Genomic DNA, 22,678 nt, shown 5'->3' on the forward strand with positions numbered 1-22,678 from the left:
GAGAATGTCAGTCTTGGGTAAAATATGTTAACTCTCTTTTTCGTGTATGTTAAAATCTGTATTCTCTGAAATGGACCCATGAATCCTGACTGATATTCTAATCTTATGTTATTCTACTTTATTCCTCCATCCACATCAGCTTTCTTTGAGCTTTTTGATTATTAGCAATTGTTTTCTGAAGTGATATCAGCAAGAATTATGGACTCCATCAGTAAGCCTGCCTACCAGCTTTTGGGGACATCTCATCTTCACACCTCCCTTCCCCAGCTAGGCCCACAGTTGTCCCCAACACTGCAAGTACCTCACTCCTATTACCTTTGATAGCTCAAGGTGCATGACCCCATTGTGGTGAGACTAAGCCTTTGTAGACAGCTTTTGGGCAAGTGAAAAAGGCTGGCCTGAATCTGTGGGATTGGGAGAGTTTACACAAACTTAAACATTTCAGGGCTCTGCCCTAGGGAAAATGAATGGGAAGCTCTCAACACTAGGTCTGTTTTTGTGGGTTAGGATAAGTCATACAATCTGAAGACATCCCCTCAAGAGGGAACAAGAAGTAAGGAGCAGACATCCATAGAAAAGGACTGAGAAAGCTAGTGGGACGGACGGGTGAAGGTGTTTTTCTCCCCCAGAGCCAGTCAGCAAACCCTGGAGGGAATGATCACTTCTTTAATGTGAAAACTGACACAAGACTTCAAGGAACAAGAAGAGTCAAGGAAATATGACACCACCAAAGAACACAAAGAAATGCAAATCTGTGAATTGCCTGCAAAAATTACAAATTAGATTGTTCTAAGGAAGCAGAGTAAGCTTAAGAGAACACAGAAAAATCAATGAAATCAGAAAAACAATATATGTACACAATGGCAGTTTCAATACAGATAGAAATCATAAAAAAATGAGCCAAAGATAAAGTTAGAAAAAAATTAAAGAGGATATTTTGCTTATATGAGGACCAAACAAACAGAAATATTGGGTCTGAAGAATATAATGAATGAAATGAAAAAATGAATACAGATCATCAACAGCATACTCTATGAAGCAGAAGAATCTGGGAACTCAAATACAAGTTATTGAGATATTGGAGGAGCCAAGATGGCAGAACAGCATGGAAGTTTTTTGTGTGTCTCGCATCCATGAAATACAGCCAGACCAACACTAAACCATCCTATACACCTAAAAATCTAATTGGAGGATTAACACAACAATCTGCACAACCTGAACCACAGAATTCAGCAGGTATGTGGCACGAAGAGGTGAACTTGGGGGAGAGAGAAGCCAGTGGAGGGCAGGGAGCCACTTTTGCAGGCAGAGAGAGGATGGAGACTTGGGAGGGGGAGGAATACGGGAAAAGTACCCCTCCCCAAAAGCAGCTGGAGAGAAAGTGGAAAATTAGAAACAGCCGCAGGGACTAAACTAAAAAGGGAAAAGGAGAAAGGAGAAAGGAGAGGGTTTAAATTCCATTAAGACTGTAAACAAGGGGAGTGCAAAGTCTGCAACTCCACAGCTCGATACCTGGCGGTGCTCTGGTGAAAAGGGTGAATCGCCAGGAATAGAGTGGGGTCCGGGAGGTTCTCAGGCCACACGGGGAAAATCAGTTCCACTGCTGGAAGGACATTTGGTGGAGACTACTGAAGCCACCGGTCGCAGCAGACCCCAGAAAACAGCCACATTCGCTGGTGCTGGAACAAGGTCGTTAAGGGTGAAGCCTGGTGACAGATATGTGTTGTGATTTTCCATAATCCCTGAAAAGCTGCTGCTACACTATCTCGCAAACTTTTTATGGGGCAGGCAGGCACCTGGCCACAGTCTCGGGGCACGGGCAGCAGCAGGGTCCCACAAGCGTTCCTGGGTGCAGCCAGCTTTTGGCCATTGCTCAGTGAGACCCTCCCAGAGGGGCAGAACGGGTCAAAGCCACAGTCCTTCAGAAGTAAGAGACCAGGGTAAAAAGCCACATTTGATACAAAACTTGGGAGAGAGGTACTGCCTGGGTGGGGCCTGGTCACGAAGAGTGAAAAAGCAGGGAGCAGATGAAAGCTGAAGAGAGAGGACAAGTGTGCAATTGCTGATCAGGGAGAACATAGATCCAATACTAGAGACTGGGTAGCTGTGTGACATCATTTTCACCTCTCCTGCGCATGCGCATACACACCTACGAGCACCACAACAATCTACCCCCGTGGACTAGCAGTGCCATCTAGTGGAGAACGGAGCCGTTACAATGAGCCCCGCCCAACGGGGCCAACCTCGTTCTTCAAGAACACAAGTCTCACCACCTACTTAGTTTATGGACTATAAAGCGCTACATAGTCTGACTTCTATGGGAAAACGAAGTAATTTCACTCCTATTTCAATCTGTAGGTCCATCTATTCAATTTTCTTTCTTTTTTTCTCTTTACACTATTTTTCTTTTTCTTGAATACAGAAAGAGAAAAATTCATTTTTATTTTCAATTTTTAGTATTTTTAATTTCGTTACTATATTTTTTACTTTTGTGTAAATTTTTTCAAACTCTCTTACTTCCATCATTTTATTTGTCTTCTTCAGTGTATTCACCTTTTCAAATTTTCCAACGATTTCCTTTTTTTTTCTTTTTCATTTCTATTCTTTTTCTTGAATGCAGAAAGAGAAAAACTTCATTTCTACGTTCAATTTCTATTAAAAATATTTTCCTTTAATTTTTTTACTATATTTTTTGATTTTATGTAAATTTTTTCAAATTCTATTTTACTGCCATTATTTTATTTTAATCAACTACAGTGTATTCACTTTTTCAAATTTTCAATCATTTTTCATTTTTCTTTTTCTTGAATACAGAAAGAAAAAATTCATTTTTATTTTTAGTTTTTATTAAAAATATTTTTAACTTTTTTCTACTATATTCTTCACTTTTGTGTAAATTTTTTCAAATTCTATTTTACTCCCATCATCTCATTTTAGTCTACTTCAGTGTATTCACTCTTTCAAAATCTCAAATGATTTCCTTCCCCCCCCCCTTTTTCTCTGTCTAATCACTATCAACACCCAGAACAAAACACACCTATCATCTAGCACCATTTATTAGATTTTCTGTGTGTGTGTGAGTGTTTATTTTTTAACTTTCATATTTTTTAATTTTCATTTTTTCATTTTAATTTTTCTACCTCATTAATTCCTATTCTCCCTTCAAAATGACAAAACGAAGGACGTCACCCCAAAAGAAAGTGCAGGAAGAAACAACAGCCAGGGATTTAACCAACACAGATACAAGCAAGATGTCTGAACCAGAATTTAGAATTGCGATAATAAGAATACTAGCTAGAGTCAAAAATAGATTAGAATCCCTTTCTACAGAGATAAAAGAAGTAAAAAATAGCCAGAATGAAATTAAAAATGCTGTAACTGAGCTTCAATCATGGACGATGCAGCAGCAGAAAGGATGGATGAGGCAGAACAGAGAATCAGCAATATAGGACAAACTTATAGAGAATAATGAAGCAGAAAAAAAGGGGACGATTAAGACAAAAGCGCACGATTTAAGAATTAGAGAAATCAGTGACTCATTAAAAAGGAACAACATCAGAATCATCAGGGTCCCAAAGGAGGAAGAGGAGAAATAGGGGTAGAAGGGTTATGTGAGCAAATCATAGTGGAAAACTTTCCTAACCTGGGGAAAGACACAGACATCAAAATCCAGGAAACAGAGGACCCCCATCAGATTCAACAAAAACCAACCATCAACAAGGCATATTATAGTCAATTAAACAAAATACTCAGGCAAGGAGAGAATCATGAAAGCAGCAAGGGGAAAAAAAAAGTCCCTAAACAAGGGAAGACAAATCAGATTTACAGCAGACCTATCCACAGAAACTTGGCAGGCCAGAAAGGAGTGGCAGGATATATTCAATGTGCTGAATCAGAAAAATATGTACTCAAGAATTCTTTATCCAGCAAGGCTGTCATTCAAAATAGGGGAGATAAAAAGTTTCCCAAACAAAAATTAAAGGAGTTTGTGACCACTAAACCAGCCCTGCAAAAAATTTTAAGGGAGACTCTCTAAAGGGAGAAAAGATGAAAATATATAGAAAATACATACATACATACATACATACATAAACACCAAAAGCAACAAATATTAGAAAGGACCAGAGAACACCACCAGAAACTCCAACTCTACATGCATCATAATGGCAATAAGTTCATATCTTTCAGTACTCACTCTAAACATCAATGGACTAAATGCTCAACCAAAAGACATAGGGTAATAAAACAGTAAGAAAACAAGATCCATCTATATGCTGTTTACAAGAGACCCACCTTAGACCTAAAGACACCTTCACATTGAAAATAAGGAGATGGAGAACCATCTATCATGCTAATGGTCAACAAAAGAAAGCCGAAGTTAGCCATACTTCTATCAGACAATCTAGACTTCAAAATAAAGACGGTATCAAGAGATGCAGAAGGGCATTATATCATAATCAAGGGCTCTATAACTAAGAAGACCTAACAACTGTAAACATTTATGCACCAAATGTGAGAGCACCCAAAGATATACATCAATTAATCACAAACATAAAGAAACTCATCAGTAGTAATACCCTAATAGTAGGAGACTTCAACACCCCACTCACAGCAATGGACAGATCATCTAATCAAAAAGTCAACAAGGAAACAATGACTTTGAATGACACACTGGACCAGATGGACTTAACAGATATATTCAGAATATTTCATCCTAAAGCAGCATAATATACATTCTTCTCCAGTGCACATGGAACGTTCTCCAGAATAGACCATGTACTAGGACATAAATCAGCCCTCAGCAAGCACAAAAAGATCGAGATCATACCATGCATATTTTCAGACCACAACACCCTGAAACTTGAAATCAACAACAAGAAAAAATTTGGAAAGGTAACAAACACTTGGAGACTAAAGAACATCCTTCTAAAGTATGAATGGACCGACCAAGAAATTAAAGAGGAAATTAAAAAGTATATGGAAGCCAATGAAAATGATAACACCACAACCCAAAACCTCTGGGACGCAGTACAGGCGGTCATAAGAGAAAAGTATACAGCAATCCAGGCCTCCTTCCTAAAGAAGGAAGAAAGATCTCAGATACACAACCTAACCTTACGCCTTAAGGAGCTGCAAAAAGAACAACAAATAAAACCCAAAACCAGCAGAACACATGAAATAATAAAGATTACAGCAGAAATTAATGCTATCAAAACCAAAAAAATAGCAGAACCGATCAATGAAACGAGAAGCTGGTTCTTTGAATTAACAAAATTGGTAAACCACTAGCCAGTTTGATCACAAAGAAAAAGGAAAGGACCCAAATAAATAAAATCAAGAATGAAAAAGGAGAGATCACAACAACACAGCAGAAATACAAACAATAAGAGAATATTATGAGCAATTATATGTCAATACAATGGACAATCTGGAAGAAATGGACAAATTCCTAGAAACAGATACACTACCAAAACTGAAATAGGAAGAAATAGAAAATTTGAACAGACCCGTAACCAATAAGGAAACTGAATTAGTAATCAAAAATCTGCCAAAAAACAAGAGTCCAGGGCCAGATGGCTTTCCATGGGAATTCTACCAAACATTTAAGGAAGAGTTAACACCTATTCTCTTGAAGCTGTTCTAAAAAATAGAAATGGAAGGAAAAATTCCAAACTCTTGCTATAAGGCCAGCATTACCTTGATTCCAAAAGGAGACAGAAACCCCCACTAAAAAGAACTAGAGATCAATTTCCCTGATGAACATGGATGCAAAAAATCCTCAACAAGTTATTAGCCAACCGGATCCAACAATACATTAAAAAAATTATTCACCATGACCAAGTGGGATTTATACCTGGGATGCAGGGCTAGTTCAATATCCACAAAACAATTAACGTGATTCACCACATCAATAAAAGAAAGGACGAGAACCATATGACCCTCTCAATAGATGCAGAGAAAGCATTTGACAAAATACAGCATCCTTTCTTGATAAAAACCCTCAAGAAAGTAGGGACAGAAGGAGCATACCTCGAGATCATAAAAGCCATATATGAACGACCCAACACTAATATCATCCTCAATGGGGAAAAACTGAGAGCTTTCCCCCTAAGGTTAGGAACAAGACAGTGATGTCCACTCTTGCCACTGTTATTCAACATGGTATTGGAAGTCTTAGCCTCTGCAATCAGACAACACAAAGAAATAAAAGGCATCCAAATCGCCCAGGAGGAGGTCAACCTTTCACTCTTCGCAGATGATATGGTACTCTATATGGAAAACCCAAAAGATGCCACCAAAAAACTGCTAGAATTGATTCATGAATTCAGCAACGTTGCAGGATATAAAATCAAAGCACAGAAATCGGTTGCATTCCTATTCACGAACCATGAAGCAACAGAAAGAGAAATCCAGGAATCAATCCCATTTACAGTTGCACCAAAACCCATAAAATACCTAGGAATAAATCTAACCAAAGGGGTGAAAAATCTATACACTGAAAACTATAGAAAGCTTATGAAAGAAATTGAAGACACACACAAAAAAAGGAAAAAGATTCCATGCTCCTAGATAGGAAGAACAAACATTGTTAAAATGTCGATACTACCCAAAGCAATCTACATATTCAACGCAATCCCTATGAAAGTAACACCAGAATTCTTCACAGAGCTAGAACAAATAATCCTAAAATTTGTATGGAACCAGAAAAGACCCCGAATAGCCCAAGCAGTCTTGAAAAAGAAAACCAAAGCAGGAGGCATCACAATCCCAGACTTCAAGCTATACTACAAAGCTGTATTCATCAAGACAGTATGGTACTGGCACAAAAACAGACACTCAGACCAACAAAACAGAATAGAGAACCCAGAAATGGACCCACAAATGTATGGGCAACTGATCTTTGACAAAGAAGGAAAGAATATCCAATGGAATAAAGACAGTCTCTTCAGCAAGTGGTGCTGGGAAAACTGGACAGCGACATGCAGAAGAATAAACCTGGACCACTTTCTTACACCATACACAAAAATAAACTCAAAATGGGTGAAAGACCTCAATGTAAGACAAGAAGCCATCAAAATCCTCCAGGAGAAAGCAGGCAAAAACCTCTTTGACCTTGGTCGCAGCAACTTCTTCCTCAACACGTCTCCGGAGGCAAGGGAAACAAAAGCAAAAATGAACTACTGGGACCTCATCAAAATAAAAAGCTTCTGCACAGCAAAGGAAACAATCAGCAAAACTAAAAGGCAACTGACAGAATGGGAGAAGATATTTGCAAATGACATATCAGATAAAGGGTTAGTATCCAAAATCTATAAAGAACTTATCAACCTCAACACCCAAAAAACAAATAATCCAGTGAAGAAATGGGCAAAAGACATGAATAGCACTTCTCCAAAGAAGACATCCAGATGGCCAACTGACACATGAAAAAATGCTCAACATCACTCATCAGTGAAATACAAACCAAAATCACGATGAGATACCACCTCATACCTGTCAGAATGGCTAACATTAACATCTCAGGCAACAACAGATGTTGGTGAGGATGCTGAGAAAGAGGATCTCTTTTGCACTGCTGGTGGGAAGGCAAAGTGGCATAGCCACTCTGGAAAACAGTATGGAGGTTTCTCAAAAAATTATAGAACTGGGGCGCCTGGGTGGCTCAGTCGGTTAAGTGTCCGACTTCAGCTCAGGTCACGATCTCGCAGTCCGCGAGTTTGAGCCCCGCGTCGGGCTCTGGGCTGATGGCTCAGAGCCTGGAGCTTGCTTCCGATTCTGTGTCTCCCTCTCTCTCTGCCCCTCCCCCGTTCATGCTGTGTCTCTCTCTGTCTCAAAAATAAATAAAACGTTAAAAAAAAATAAAAAAAAAAAATTACAGAACTATCCTATGACCCAGCAATTGCACTACTAGTTATTTATCCAAGGGATACAGGGGTGCTGTTTCGAAGGGGCACCCCAATGTTCACAGCAGCACTATCAACAATAGCCAAAGTATGCAAAGAGCCCAAATGTCCATCGATGGATGAATGGATAAAGAAGAGTTGGTATATATATACATATATATATATATACACACACACACATACATATATATATATACACACACATATATACATATACACATATATACACATATACACATATATACATATATATACACATATATACATATATATATACACATATATACATATATATATATACATATACAATGGAGTATTACTCGGCTCAAAATGAATGAAATCTTGCCATTTGCAACTGCATGGATGGAACTGGAGAGTATTATGCTAAGTGAAATTAGTCAGAGAAAGACAAAAATCATATGACTTCACTCATATGAGGACTTTAAGAAACAAAACAGATGAACATAAGGGAGGGGAAAAAAATAATATAAAAACAGGGAGGGGGACAAAACAGAAAAGACTCAAAAATATGGAGAACAAACAGAGGGTTACTGGAGGGGTTGCGGGAGGGGGAATGGGCTAAATGGCTAAGGGGCACTAAGGAATCTACTCTGAAATCACTGTTGTACTATATGCTAATTTGGATGTAAATTTTAAAAAATAAAATTAGGGGCGCCTGGGTGGCTCAGTGGGTTAAGCGTCCGACTTCGGCTCAGGTCACGATCTCGCGGTCCGTGAGTTGGAGCCACGCATCAGGCTCTGTGCTGACAGCTCAGAAGATGGAGCCTGTTTCGGATTCTGTGTCTCCCTCTATCTCTCTGACCCTCCCCCATTCATGCTCTGTCTCAAAAATAAATAAATGTTAAAAAAAAAAATTTTTTTTAATAAAATTAAAAAATATAAAAATATGGTTTTTTGTTGCAAAGTAACTACTATAATTGAGAAATAGTGTGTGAAAAGATTTCCCCCCACTCTAGTAGACATAATTTCAAGGCCCCCTCTATAATGCCTCATTCATGGTATAATACCCAACATTTTTTTCTCAGGCCTTTTTGCTCTTATGGAAATGACAGGTACTTTAAAACATACTGGATGTTAGAGTTTGCTTACAGATTGTTGAGAAACTACATGAATACGAATATCTCATTAAAAATTCAGATTATGTATAGAACACCGTATGTTAAGTGTTTTCTGTTTCAAGTAGAAGTACTTTCTCTTAGATTTTTCTTTTTACTTCATAACACTTGTCATTGTCTTTCAGGTGGAAATGAGGTATAGTCAGCATTGTTGCAAATGCACCTACATTCCTGCATATATTATGCATTTGTGCATAATTAACCTCATTATAAACTAAAAGCCACATAAATAATGCAAACTGTCCCTGTGATAACTGTGCATATCATAATGTATCTAAGTGCTGGATGTAAATGTGGATAAAAGCATCAGTGAAACTGAAAATATTTTAATGTTTTCTGCTCTCCAACAACAATTTTCAAAGCTTTAATCACTTAGAAATTAAATACCAGAAAGGTATTTAATAATAACAGGCTTCCTTGGAGCCTTCTCTGGTAAGAAGATAAGCTAGTATTTTATAGACCGATTTGGATGCCTTTAACATAACATAATTTCTAAAAGATCCAGTTTTATAAATCTAAAATAATGGTTAAATAGAAGGCTTTACCAACAGTTTTGTTCAAATAAAAATAAAAGTGCGAACAGTCAAAATCTAAATTAACTGTAATTATTTTCTCCTAAGTGTTGTAACCCTTGTGGGAAACAGCATTTCTGGCAGTATTCCCAAAGGACTTGAATATAAAGCAAACCTAAAGCACAAGCAAAATTGCTTTTATTTACATTGTCCTTGAGTTAAGCACCTATTCTTTATATTTGCATACATATTAATAATTTGTGTTAAGGGAATTAAATTACTTTAAGTGTAATTTTATTCCACTGTATTTTAGCTTGATAAGTAATTTTTATAAGTTGACTACAGTGGCTTAAAAACATGGAATTTAAGTAAAATCTACGCTGAAAATAATACCTGTAAACCACACCAAAAATAACAGAAAATGGGTTAGGTAGTATATTTGGTATACAAGGTAAAGTTTTAACAATATATTCATCATACAGTGTATAATGTTATTACCAAAAATCACTTTAATAATAAAATAATTTTATGTCATTGTTATAATTGCAATCAGAAATTAAAAATGTTTTTAATTGTGTAATTTTTAAACATGTGTTTTGACTATATTAAAATGTAATAAATAGTTTTATTCTAAAAAAAATTGATCTTTGCAATTCTTAGACCATATAATCAGATACATAAACCTATGTCCAATTACACATGATCAAAGAATCCTCTATTCACTTTAATTTTGCAGTTTCACATAAAGCAATATATATACATAGAGTTAGGAAAAGACGTAAACATAAAGATACACTGAACAGTCACAAAAATCCCATTATACATTGCAAAAACTACAATACTATCCATGTGGTTGTTTCTTCAAGATCAATCCTAACAGCTTTCAAATGTCTACGTTGTCCAAAAAGATTTAAACACAAAAACTCCAAGCGGTTACACAGAATGACAGGATTGATATAACTTTTTCATCTTTATAATCTCTGTGTTAATACTGTTTATTTCAAATATACAGCTTACAGTCAGAATTTTGTAAGCAACATAGAGGTCAAAGACAAAAATCAAGTGATTATGAAGTTAATCTTGAAAATAACACAGGGAAGATGGGTCCATCTACATCAGGAACTGTGTAGGAGTTTTAATTTCCATATAGACTGCAGTATCTATTAAAGGATAAGTAATACAAATAAGTAATACAAATATTAAAATTTCTTATATTTTTAAAAGTATCTTTAGAATTTTTAAGTACATTTTTAAAAATATATGTTCTTAAAATCCAATAATATTCACAAAAATTACCAGATAATAATAAAAGTCACTCCAGGGACCTCTACTGGTGAAGCTTGACATTTATCCAGTTAGCAAAGAAGAAATGTTTACAGGGTCCAGATTCAAGATCACAAAGCTGAATCTGAAGCTGAGACACAAACTGAAAACTGGCACGCAGATATTTCAAATTTCTCATTTTTTAGCATCCCAAAGATTCTGTACCTTTGGGTACTGCACCATGATACAACTCAGATGAATAATTTTAAAGTGAAGTCTGTGAAATGGGGGTTATATGAAGCCCTGACAAAGATAAGCATGAAGGAGGCCCACCGAATCTTCAGCCCCATTGATCTCCAGAAGTATAATCCAAGTAGACATACGAGCAGGCTAGATTCTTTCTATCAGTAGTAGTAGCCCAGTCATAGTTAGAGGGAGTCATTCTGTTAGGCCATGTGTAAACCTTCATCTCTGCACCCATCACCAATCTGTTGAAAGAGCCATCAGACCAGCTCTAGAGTAGCCAGTTATTTGGTGCTTCTCCTATGGTGGATATTTATTTTACCAATGCAAAACATATGGAAATGCAGTTTATTGGGTTTAATTGGCCATCTTTTTGTATGTTTTTTGTCTCTTCAGGTTTATTGTTGTTTGCACGTACTGCACACATTGTCTACTGTGGTGTTTTTTCTACTGACTCTTCTTTGGTGAAGACAAGTTGCAAAGGGTAAACTTAATCTAAAAAATATAGAATTCTGGGGTCATGGATGACAGGGCCCAGAGTGGCAAAAAAAACAAAGATTGATTATACGATCAAAAATAAGATCACATAAACTAGCAACAATTAGAAATACTAAGTCAGAGATGAACTTTGGAGCTATGACTGATCAATCATAATGAGGACATGCAGGTTTTGAGAGTCAGAATGGAATGAAATAAAAACTGGGGCAAGGGGACACCTGGGTCGCTCAGTTAATTTACTGTCTGACTCTGTTTTGGCTCAGGTCATAATCCCAGGGTTGTGTGATCAAGCACCACATCAGGGAGCTCCACGCACTGAGTGTGGAGCCTGCTTAAGATTCTCATTCTTTCTCTCTCTCTCCCCCACTTGTGCAATCTCTCTCTCTCTTTCTTAAAAAAAAAAAAAAAAATGAGGGGCGCCTGGGTGGCTCAGTTGTTTAAGTGGCCGACTTCAGCTCGGGTCATGATCTAACGGTCCGTGAGTTCGAGCCCCGCGTCGGGCTCTGGGCTGATGGCTCAGAGCCTGGAGCCTGCTTCTGATTCTGTGTCTCCCTCTCTCTGACCCTCCCCGGTTCATGCTCTGTCTCTCTCTGTCTCAAAAATAAATAAACGTTAAAAAAAATTTTTTTTTTTTTTTAAATAAAAAAAAAAAAAAAAATGAGGGCGGCTCGGTCTACTGAGTGTCGGACTTTGGCTTAGGTCATGATCTCATGGCTGAGTTCGAGCCCCACATCAGGCTCACTGCTGTCAGTGCAGAGCCCACTTCAGATCCTCTGTCTCTGTCTTGCTCTGCCCTTCCCCCACTTGTGCTGTCTCTCAACAATAAATAAAACATTAAAAAAATTATTTAAAAAAAATTTTCTAATTGAGGCAAAGACACTGAAATCAATCCCAGATGCTTCAATAAAATATAGGATAGGTGATCAATGCCAGGAGAACAATTAGAAACAAAAAAGCCTTAGAAGTACAACAGGTAACCATCAGAGCTCTAATGTAGGCGGTCAGCATGTAACACCTCTATTTTATTTATTTTTTTTTTATTTATTTATTTTTTTTTAAATTTTTTTTAACGTTTATTTACTTTTGAGACAGAGAGAGACAGAGCATGAACGGGGGAGGGTCAGAGAGAGAGGGAGACACAGAATCCGAAGCAGGCTCCAGGCTCTGAGCCGTCAGCACAGAGCCCGACGCGGGGCTCGAACCCACAAACCGCGAGATCACGACCTGAGCCGAAGTCGGACGCTCCACCGACTGAGCCACCCAGGCGCCCCGTAACACCTATATTTTAATCAGTTTACTGTAAATTCCTAGAGTCTTTAGGTCTAGGGGGCTCTGTCAGTCAAGGTTCAGTCAGGAAAACAGAAAATTCACTAATTCCATCTACAGCTGATCTTGTTCGCTCTTCTATTCATCCATTCAGTTCAGTTTCACTTCATATAATATTAAATTTCATATAATAAATGAATTTCTGATTTCTAGAATTTTGGAATGGTTATTTTATATATCTTTCTCAACTCATTCCATTCTTATATTAACTTACCCTTTCATGTCTAAACACTTTTTTTCTCTGTCTACAATCTTTAGGTGCAAATCATCCTATTTTGTATAGTTGTTATCTCATGTGGTTTTCATGAATTAATCTTCAATAGGTACTGATCTCTGCAAACACTCACTGCACATGTCCTGGATTGTGAAAGCATCCATTCAGAATGTTTTTTTCTGACCTCCTTTGCTGCAGCTTAACGTGATCACCAATTTCATTATAATTTAACTTTTTTAGCCTGAAGTCACTGCACTCTACAGATAGTGTAAATTTTGATGCCTATTGTTAAGGCACTTACCTTTTTAAAAAAATGTTTTTAATCTTTTTTTTAATGTTTATTTTTGAGACAGAGAGAGACACAGCATGAGCAAGGAAGGGGCAGAGAGAGAGGGAGACACAGAATGTGAAGCAGGCTCCAGGCTCTGAGCTGTTAGCATAGAGCCTGACGCGGGGCTCGAACTCACGAACTGTGAGATCTTGACCTGAGCCAAAGTCGGACGCTTAACCAACTGAGCCACCCAGGCGCCCCAAAAGTTTTTTTTATTCTCCCCCAAAACCACTTTTTTATACTTCCTACAAGCATCTATTCATGGAATTTCCTTTTATTAAACCTAACAATCGGTGGATATCCTTTCGTGGTTTCATACTTGGCTGTGTATGTTGTTCTATGTTGTCTTTTCTTCAGGATGTATATGCATGCGATTGAAGCAGAAGTGGAAAAGCATGGAGTCCGTTAAAATCAACTCAGTCCACTACACTGAATAGAACTCTTAATGTACATGTTTGGGAGAAGGAAAATTCCTTTTAATTAATGATTTTTTAAAATTTTCTTGCACTATAGCCAAGAGTTGTTTTACATAGATATGTTAGAATTTGTTGAGGTTTTATCTGTGACCATGTCTAAGTTCAATTTTACAAAATTTTTCATCTGCACTTGAAAAGAATGTACATACTTCCTTTGAGCTCCCGAATTCAACTGATGAATCTTGTTACTTGTTTTGCCAAAATACTCAACTTCTGGAGCGCCTGGGTGGCTCAGTAGGTTGAACATCTGACTCTATGTATCAGCTTAGGTCTTGATCTAGTAGTCAAAAGATCATGCCCCACGTTGGGCTTTGCACTAACAACATGGAGCCTGCTTGGGATTCTTTCTCTCCCTCACTCCCTGCCCCTGCCCCACCCCCTCTCTCTCTCAAAATAAAAAAATGAACTTTTTTTAAAAAAATCAACTTTCAACTTTTGTTACAAAAACAATTTTCATACTAATTTATTGTTTGCTTGATTTACTGGTTTCCGAGGTATACTGAAATCTTACAATTTTTCTTATTTGTTAATTCTTAGTGAATTACTTCTATCCATAGAAATGTTTTTCTTTATTACATTTCATACTGTGCATCTTTTATTCTACTTTGATATTAATAGCATTACATTAATTTTCAGTTAGTACTGGCTAAATACAGACACATATATAAAACAATTCAAGGTCATTCTGTGTTAGTTATTTTCATTTTAAACAAAAATAAAAGGTGGATTAAACAATCTTTCTTAATAGATGAGTTTACTTGATTCATACTTAATGTAAAAGTAATACATTAAATGAAAATGAAAGCAACTACATTAAAATACTAGTTTGCACTTACCTGTAACAATTTAACATTTAATTACCATGTTTTTTCTCACTGCATTTTCTTTTTCCTGCCTTTTTATTAGAATGATCAAAATGTTTCTATTCTCTTGAACTGCCAATAAACGTTATACTGTACACATATTTTTCTCAACTCTAAGAAGGGCCTAGAAACAGTAACATCCCAGCAACAATGAGCACACCTACAACCCAGATCTTAATTTCTGTATATTACTCCTCAAAAATAGGAACCACGGCTTCCTGGACAAATGACTGATTTTAATTCAAGGCAAGAAAAACTACAAGATGAGCATGAATCATCTTGAAGTACATTAAACAATGGGAACACATCAAAAGGGTAGTGAGCAACTGGAGAGGGCTCCGATGAATCAAATCTGGAATAATTTGAGTGTAAAAAATTAATAATGATAGTTTTGGACTAAACTCCATAGGATAAATCAAATACCCATAAATCTATACTGACAGAAACAAAAATAAATAAAGGAAAGGGGTAGCTCTTCCTTATGTTCTAATTCCAATTAATAATTAATGGATACTAAAAATAGAGGGCAAAAGTATGATGACAAACAGGATATTTACACAGTTTCAAGGTATCTCCTCACAAAATACTTAATTTCAAAAGGAAAAATTGTAACTTTATAGTGCAGAAACCTGCAAACATCATCTTAATCAAGTGATCAGAGCTAATTTTACCATTAATGAGATACATTAACATCATATGAGTCATGAAAATCATAATGAAAAGAGCATATCACTTCTGTCATATTCTTGCCAAAAATGCACAACTGGAATTTAATCATAAAGAAACATCCAACAAACCTAAGCTGAAAGTCATTCTATAAAATAACTGGCCAATAACTCATCAACAGTGTTAAAATTAAGAAAGACAAAAACAAAACAAAACAACAACAACAAACACCCCAAAGGATTATCTCAGATTAAAAGAGACTAAGGAGGTATGATAACTAAATGCAACATATGATCCACGACTAGATACTGGTACAGGAAAAAATATATATACATATCAGCTTCTAGACACTTACACTTGTGGTCCATACACTTCTACCCTCCTTAATCCCCGCCCCCCCACCCCCCGCACTGACCACAAAAAAATTAAGAGTCCTCTTCTAAAGGAAATGAAATAAACAGTCCAAGATGAAATAACGTAACCAGAATCAATGTACCACATACAAGTGTAAAGCCTTTTTCATTTTGACATTTATAGTACTTAGTAATGTCTAGTAATATACACATATTTAGCATAAAAGTCAACATCAGTCAAAAATAAAAATCTCAAATAAAAAAAAAAAAACTAGCCAGTTAACAAGTCCTTCACTGGTGCAAAGAGATCCCTGTGAGTCAAAATGCATGCGCACACACGCACACACATACACACACACACACACACACATACACAGACCCTCAGGACACAGTGAAAAAGGATAACTTTAAAAAATGAAAGGTTAACTGTTTTAGCAAATATAGATATCCAAAATATTTCACCATATAAATAAGATACTGTAAAACAGAACAGAAAAAAGGGAGGACTCATATATTTCACACCTTTTATGCCCCACCTCATATCTCTTCAGCCCATTTTTCTCCTCCAGTTTTTGCTGTGGCAAGGAGCTTCTGCACAGTTGTAACCTAACAGCATAGATCTCTTAGCTTCTGCACTATGACTTCTTTGGCACCACTGCATACTGCTGAAGAACCTCGCCTAGCACTCACATGTATATAATTGCAGTATGTTCAGTAGGAGTGCTCGCCTATACTTCAGGTAGTCGGGTCCCGGCTGGATTAAGTCCCAATTGTTCACAGTGATGATCAGCTTGGTATTGTACTTTCCTCCTTTCTCTGGACTTTCCTGGTTTACCTTTACCTGTTCCCTACTCCTGTAACCCTTGGATTTCTCAAAATAAACTACTACATTCTGATCCTCATTTCAAGCTCTGTTTTCGAGGAGAACACAGACTGAGACAGTCTGTAACAGAACTGGAAATAAGAGCAGAGCCACAAAATAAGACTTGGGAATTGGACAATTAACTTGTAACTGGCAATAACAATCTCATTGCTGATGACATGAGCAATAACTATAACATGAGTGATAACTTCTAGAACTCAATGAAATCAACAACTTATGAATCACACAGGGGAGTAAAGAATTGGGAGATGGTAAAGTACTGATTTATGGACAGTATGGACACAATGGTAATTAAATAGTATATAGAGTGAAAATGGCTTTTGTTAACAGTTTTCTATGCCTTGTAAAAAAAATGACAGCGTCAGTTTAAATAAACATCAAATCAAAACATGCTGTCAAAGTCAGAAGTTCTCATTGGCAGTGTTTAGACTCTTTTCTTCTGAAGCAGCAGAAAAGCAGGTTTAGAATTGCAAAGGTAGCAGAGCTACAAAGGAGACTCAACTCACAACTTCAACAGCCCTCCTGCGCGAGAGTCAGGACCTAGACAGAAAAAGAATGAAACCCTGGGAGAGTTGGGGTGAGGGGAAAAAGCCTGAAAATCCTGAATCTCCCAGATTCTTCTGGGTTCTGTTTCTGGGGGTAGGTTGGTAGAGAAATTTCTATCAGAGGACACAGTAAGGTTTCCACTCACCTAAAGCTATGACTTGCTCATTTTGGACTCCTCGTATCAGTGGGACAATGGGCAAAGAAAATAGTTATTATTAGTGGGAACAACTAACTTTGACAATTACCCTGATTAGGATCACAGTTACATGGTAGGAAAAACAGATTTTTCCAAGACCCAGGAGATGTAGAGGAGTGCCTAAAATTCAGAGTGGTAGAAATCATTGCCTAATGATAACTCTTACGAGTTTACCTGCAGCAACCATGATCGAAGAATGCTAAGGTAACTTGGGGATGAAGGCTCATGTCATCCCATCAGACTAATAGCTCAGAACAGCCAAACTGCAGGCCCAGAGAGAAGGAAACAAGAAATTTGTAAAAGGGGAAGAGGATGATAGATACTTTATTATTCCTTCAGGGCCAGCTGCAGTAGCTAGGACCAAACCCTGTTCCCACTAATTCCCTTTGGTAAAGGGGAATGAACTTGACCACCATATTGAAAACACTGTAACTAACTGTACTCAATAGAGGGCACCAAGGGATATGCGCATTGCAAAATGTGGACTATAGTTATCACTCATTTTGCCCTACCTCACCTCTCCACTGCTTTCTACTCCCCAACCATCCTTCAGCCACTGCCATAGTCAAACCAGCTTCCTTAAAGAGATAACCAGACACTAGCCAGTGGTCCTGAACAATCTTGCTTTCTGCCCCAGAGTTTCTCTGATGTTACTGTGGGACGTCTATGAGCAGCTATGTTGACCACATGCATCCAAATACGGCAGAGAGTTACTGGCACCTTACACCAACCTTGACAAATGGGGGACAAGAGCCAATAATACATTCTCTCCTTCCTCTACTATTTTTTAGGTGGCCTAATTAATCTAAGAAGCATTCTACATACCACCTGAAATGGTCCCAGGAGGATAGAAACCAACTCTCCACAGTACTGACCAGGCTGGTAACATACCCTGGTACTGACTTTCCCTCCTTCCTTATGTCACTTTCCTTGTCCTACACTCCTATTTCATGGAATCAGTTCTAGAAACAAAACACTAACATGCAAGTCCTTTTCTTAACTGCAGCTTTCTGGGGTAACTAAGCTAAGAGACACATTCTTAGAAGAGAAAAAAACACAGTGGCTGAAATTGAAATAGGTGAAAACAAAAGGTATGTTGGAAATCTCTTAGAATATATAAACAAAAAACAAAGATGACAGCAAATGTGAAAAATGAGATAAAGTGAGTTATTAATAAAGTAGAGGTCCAACTAAGATCAAATGAAGAAAGAAAGAACTGAGAAAATAAAAAGCAGCAAATTATTAGCAAACCAACGCAATGAAGTTTTCCAGAACACAGACATGTATGTAATCTTCAAAACGAAACAGCCAATGGAGAGCCAAGCTGGATGCATAAAATATTCATTACTATGAAACTTTAAACGAGGATAAATGGAAGATCCTAAAAGATTTGAGAGGAGGAAAATTCTGATGACCAGCGAAGGAACAGGAATTGCACTGCCATCAGCATATCATCAGCAACAAGAAATGCAAGAGGACAACATAACAATGTCTTTATATTCCAGAAGGAAATGGATGTTTAATACAGCAGTTTACATCTCTCCAAATTAACTATCAAGTATTCAGAAAATAATACGATTTGAAATATTTTAGGAGTTACACTCATATCTTTCTGACGTCCGTCAGGATATACTAGGTTATGCTGCAATAATCACTCAAAACTCTTCCAGGCTTAAACCAATAAAGGTGTATTTCTCTCTCATGTTATATGTCCACTGCAGTTATATTGAGAGTTCTGTGTCAAATAACCCTCATTCTAGAAACCAGACTGACAGAACTGCCACTATCTGGAACACTTCTAGTGACTCTCAGACAGGAAAAGAGGCTTTTCACTGAATAGTTATACTTGAAAGCAAGTTAACTTTTAGGCAGCAGAACTATACAAACCTACAGTGTGCCTAGAAGTTGGGCGGTGCGTGCAGGGGAGAAAAATACATGCTATACAGCACTAATGACTATTATACTTTCTCAGGCAGTTATGTGAATTTACTTCAATAAAACAAAACTCTAAACCAAGGAACAAAAAAGAAACTGGAACCACCGAACGGTGGACTCACAGAGGAACTGCTGTGCCAAGTGTAGGCACCATCAAGTTGGAAAAGGATGACACATGGCTCGCAGAAGACTTAGTTAAAAATGAGTGAAAAAGACGACTGAGAAACTGGAAAAAAGTGAGGACATGATGAAGAAAATTATGGGGTGGGGGTACTGAGGAGGAGGAGGAAGAAAAGAGGTGAAGAAAGAGGAAAAAGGAAGAAGGGAGAAAGATGGGGGCAGGGAAAGAAAAGAAATCCAATTAAAATTTACCCTAGGAATGTTAACCATTCAGTAGCATGGGTGTCACAACATGGAACATGTAAAGAAGTAAACGGTATTATTTGGCTTTGGAGTAATAGTTGCAATATACAAAGCAAAGAAAACTGTATTTATTGACTGTTAAGAATCAAACTATAAAGACAGAAACTTTATGCTTACAAAGCAATACAAATGTCACTAACCTTGAAAATGTAAAAGCAGCAGCGTATTTTAGAGTAGTTAGGTAAAGGCAGGAGGTAAATGGAGGTAGAGAGGTAGGTGGATGGATAGAAGAACCAATGTCCTGATCTTAAAAATGAAGACACAAGTGACACTGTCTCTTAAAAAAACAAAACAAAACAAAACAAAACAAAACAAAACAAAACAGTGGTTGCAGTTTCTCAGTGGAGAAACTGAGACTAAAAAACTGGAAGGATTTGAAAGGAAGTAAAAAGTTTTACAAGGGTTAGGTAAATTTATTCAACACACATACATTATCTAAACTTTAGAAGTCTTTTTGTTTTTCTTTTTAAGTTTGTTTATTTTGAAAGAGTGCCCCAGTAAGCAAGCAAGGGAAGGGCAGAGAGAGCGAATCCCAAGCAGGCTCCGCACTGTCAGCGCATCCAGAGCTGGACTTAGGGCCTGAACCCATGAACCGAGAGGTCATGACTTGAGCTGAAACCAAGAGCCAGACATTTAACCGACTTAGCCACCCAGGCACCCCTAAACTTTATAAATCTTCAAATAGCTACATACCATTATCTAGAGATGTGATAACCATCAGTAAAAACCAAAACTGAAATGGTTAAATAAGGCAGATTGTCAGAAGATACTTCTTTTTCTTTTTTTTAATGTTTTTTTTATGTTTTTGAGAAAGAGAGACAGAGAGTGAGTGGGAGAGGGGCGAGGAGAGAAGGAGACACAAAATCCGAAGCAGGTTCCAGGCTCTGAGCTGTCAGCACAGAGCCCCATAAGGGGCTCAAACCCACGAACCATGAGAGATCATAACCTGAGCTGAAGTCAGGCTTAGCCAACTGAGCCACCCAGATGCCCCACTTCTTTTTCAATAAGCCCATATATACCATTTGATCTATCTAATCACAATTATAAATTCCCAGGATTTTGCTAAGTTGTGTTTATTTTTTTCCTTTCCGCAGTGAAATATTATCCTTGAAGTACTGGACAAGAATGTTTAGTTGTTAATCTGAACTATTCACTATGGTACTGGAAGTCCTAGCCAATAAGAAAATTATGTAAAAAAATAAAATTTGGAACACAGGAGGAGAATTTGTCATCATTTGTGAGCAATGTGGTATTGAAGAAAATCAAACACAACAAATAAAAAATTATCACAGATTATTTTAAATTCTCTAGGATAACCAAATATAAGATCAGTATTAAAAATCTAAATGTTGGGGCACCTGGGTGGCTCAGTTGGTTAAGCAGCTGACTTCGGCTCAGGTCATGATCTCACAGTCCGTAAGTTCAAGCCCCACGTCAGGCTCTGTGCTGACAGCTCAGAGCCTGGAGCCTGTTTCGGATTCTGTGTCTCCCTCTCTCTGACCCTCCCCTGTTCATGCTCTGTCTCTCCCTGTCTCAAAAATAAATAAAACGTTAAAAAAAAAAAAAAAAATTTTTTAAAAATCTAAATATTTCCTGAGAAAAAAAATCAATCATAAGGTATTGTAGAATTTGCCACAATAAACAGAAACACAAAATAAAGGATGATTTCTCAATGATAAATCATGTTGGAACAATTGTGCAGTGAGATCTCAATACCATATTCTCACAAAAACAAATTTCAAATTGAATATTACATCTTTAAATGCAAAAAACAAAAAAACCCAAAACTTTAAAATTTAAAAAAATGTAGGGGCGCCTGGGTGGCGCAGTCGGTTAAGCGTCTGACTTCAGCCAGGTCACGATCTCGCGGTCCGTGAGTTCGAGCCCCGCGTCAGGCTCTGGGCTGATGGCTCGGAGCCTGGAGCCTGTTTCCGATTCTGTGTCTCCCTCTCTCTCTGCCCCTCCCCCATTCATGCTCTGCCTCTCTCTGTCCCAAAAATAAATAAAAAAAAAAAATTAAAAAAAAAAAAAATTTAAAAAAATGTAAAAACTTGAGACGAAAGCAGTAGAAAATCAAGAACTCTAAACTACTTACATATTTAACTATATGGAAGATTTTAAACATTTATATGAAGGAAGATACCATAAACAAACAGAAAGCCTATCATTGGTAGAGAATACATACCACAAACCATTAATATTCATGTGTATTATTCATATGCATAAAGCATAATAAAAAAGTAAACTCATAAATATATGAGCAGAGACTGCAAAAAGACAATTGCCACAAAAAGAAATATAAATGGTTAAATGAATTATGAAAAGATGCTCAAACTTATAATTATAGAAATACAAATTAATACAAAAATGAAAATAGTGTTTTTCTCTTGCTAGAATGGCAGGAATTTAATGGCTCTATATTTTCCAGTACCGATAAGAAAATATAGTAAATGGGCAAGTCTCAGAGACTGTGTAAACTGTACAACTATTTGGAGAATGACTTGACAATACCTACGAAAATGTAAACTGACCAAATTGTATCATTCAGTATTTTATGAAAAATAGTATAAGTGTTAAAATATATTGGGGCGCCTGGGTGGCGCAGTCGGTTGAGCGTCCGACTTCAGCCAGGTCACGATCTCGCGGTCCGGGAGTTCGAGCCCCGCATCAGGCTCTGGGCCGATGGCTCGGAGCCTGGAGCCTGTTTCCGATTCTGTGTCTCCCTCTCTCTCTGCCCCTCCCCCGTTCATGCTCTGTCTCTCTCTGTCCCAAAAATAAATAAAAAAAAAACGTTGGAAAAAAAATAAAATATATGTGCAAGAATATCCATTACAGCACAGATGCAATAGCAACATTTAGAAGTTCTCTGCCCAAAGATAAGTAAATAAAGACGTTTTGGTTCATCTATAC

General features: G+C 37.4%; 1 protein-coding gene across 1 annotated transcript in view; it reads right to left on the reverse strand.

Annotated features, from left to right (window-relative positions):
- LOC131507505 (UDP-glucuronosyltransferase 2A2-like) overlaps nucleotides 1-20,034 on the reverse strand; it is a 49,213-nt gene extending 29,179 nt beyond the window's left edge. Inside the window, exon 1 of the mRNA XM_058722373.1 lies at nucleotides 19,909-20,034. The gene's annotated coding sequence lies outside the window, so the exon portion shown is untranslated. The remainder of the gene's footprint in view (nucleotides 1-19,908) is intronic.
- Between the last annotated feature and the right edge of the window lie 2,644 nt (nucleotides 20,035-22,678).

Source organism: Neofelis nebulosa, chromosome 3 (genome assembly GCF_028018385.1).
Source record: "Neofelis nebulosa isolate mNeoNeb1 chromosome 3, mNeoNeb1.pri, whole genome shotgun sequence".
Classification (NCBI taxonomy): domain Eukaryota; kingdom Metazoa; phylum Chordata; class Mammalia; order Carnivora; family Felidae; genus Neofelis; species Neofelis nebulosa.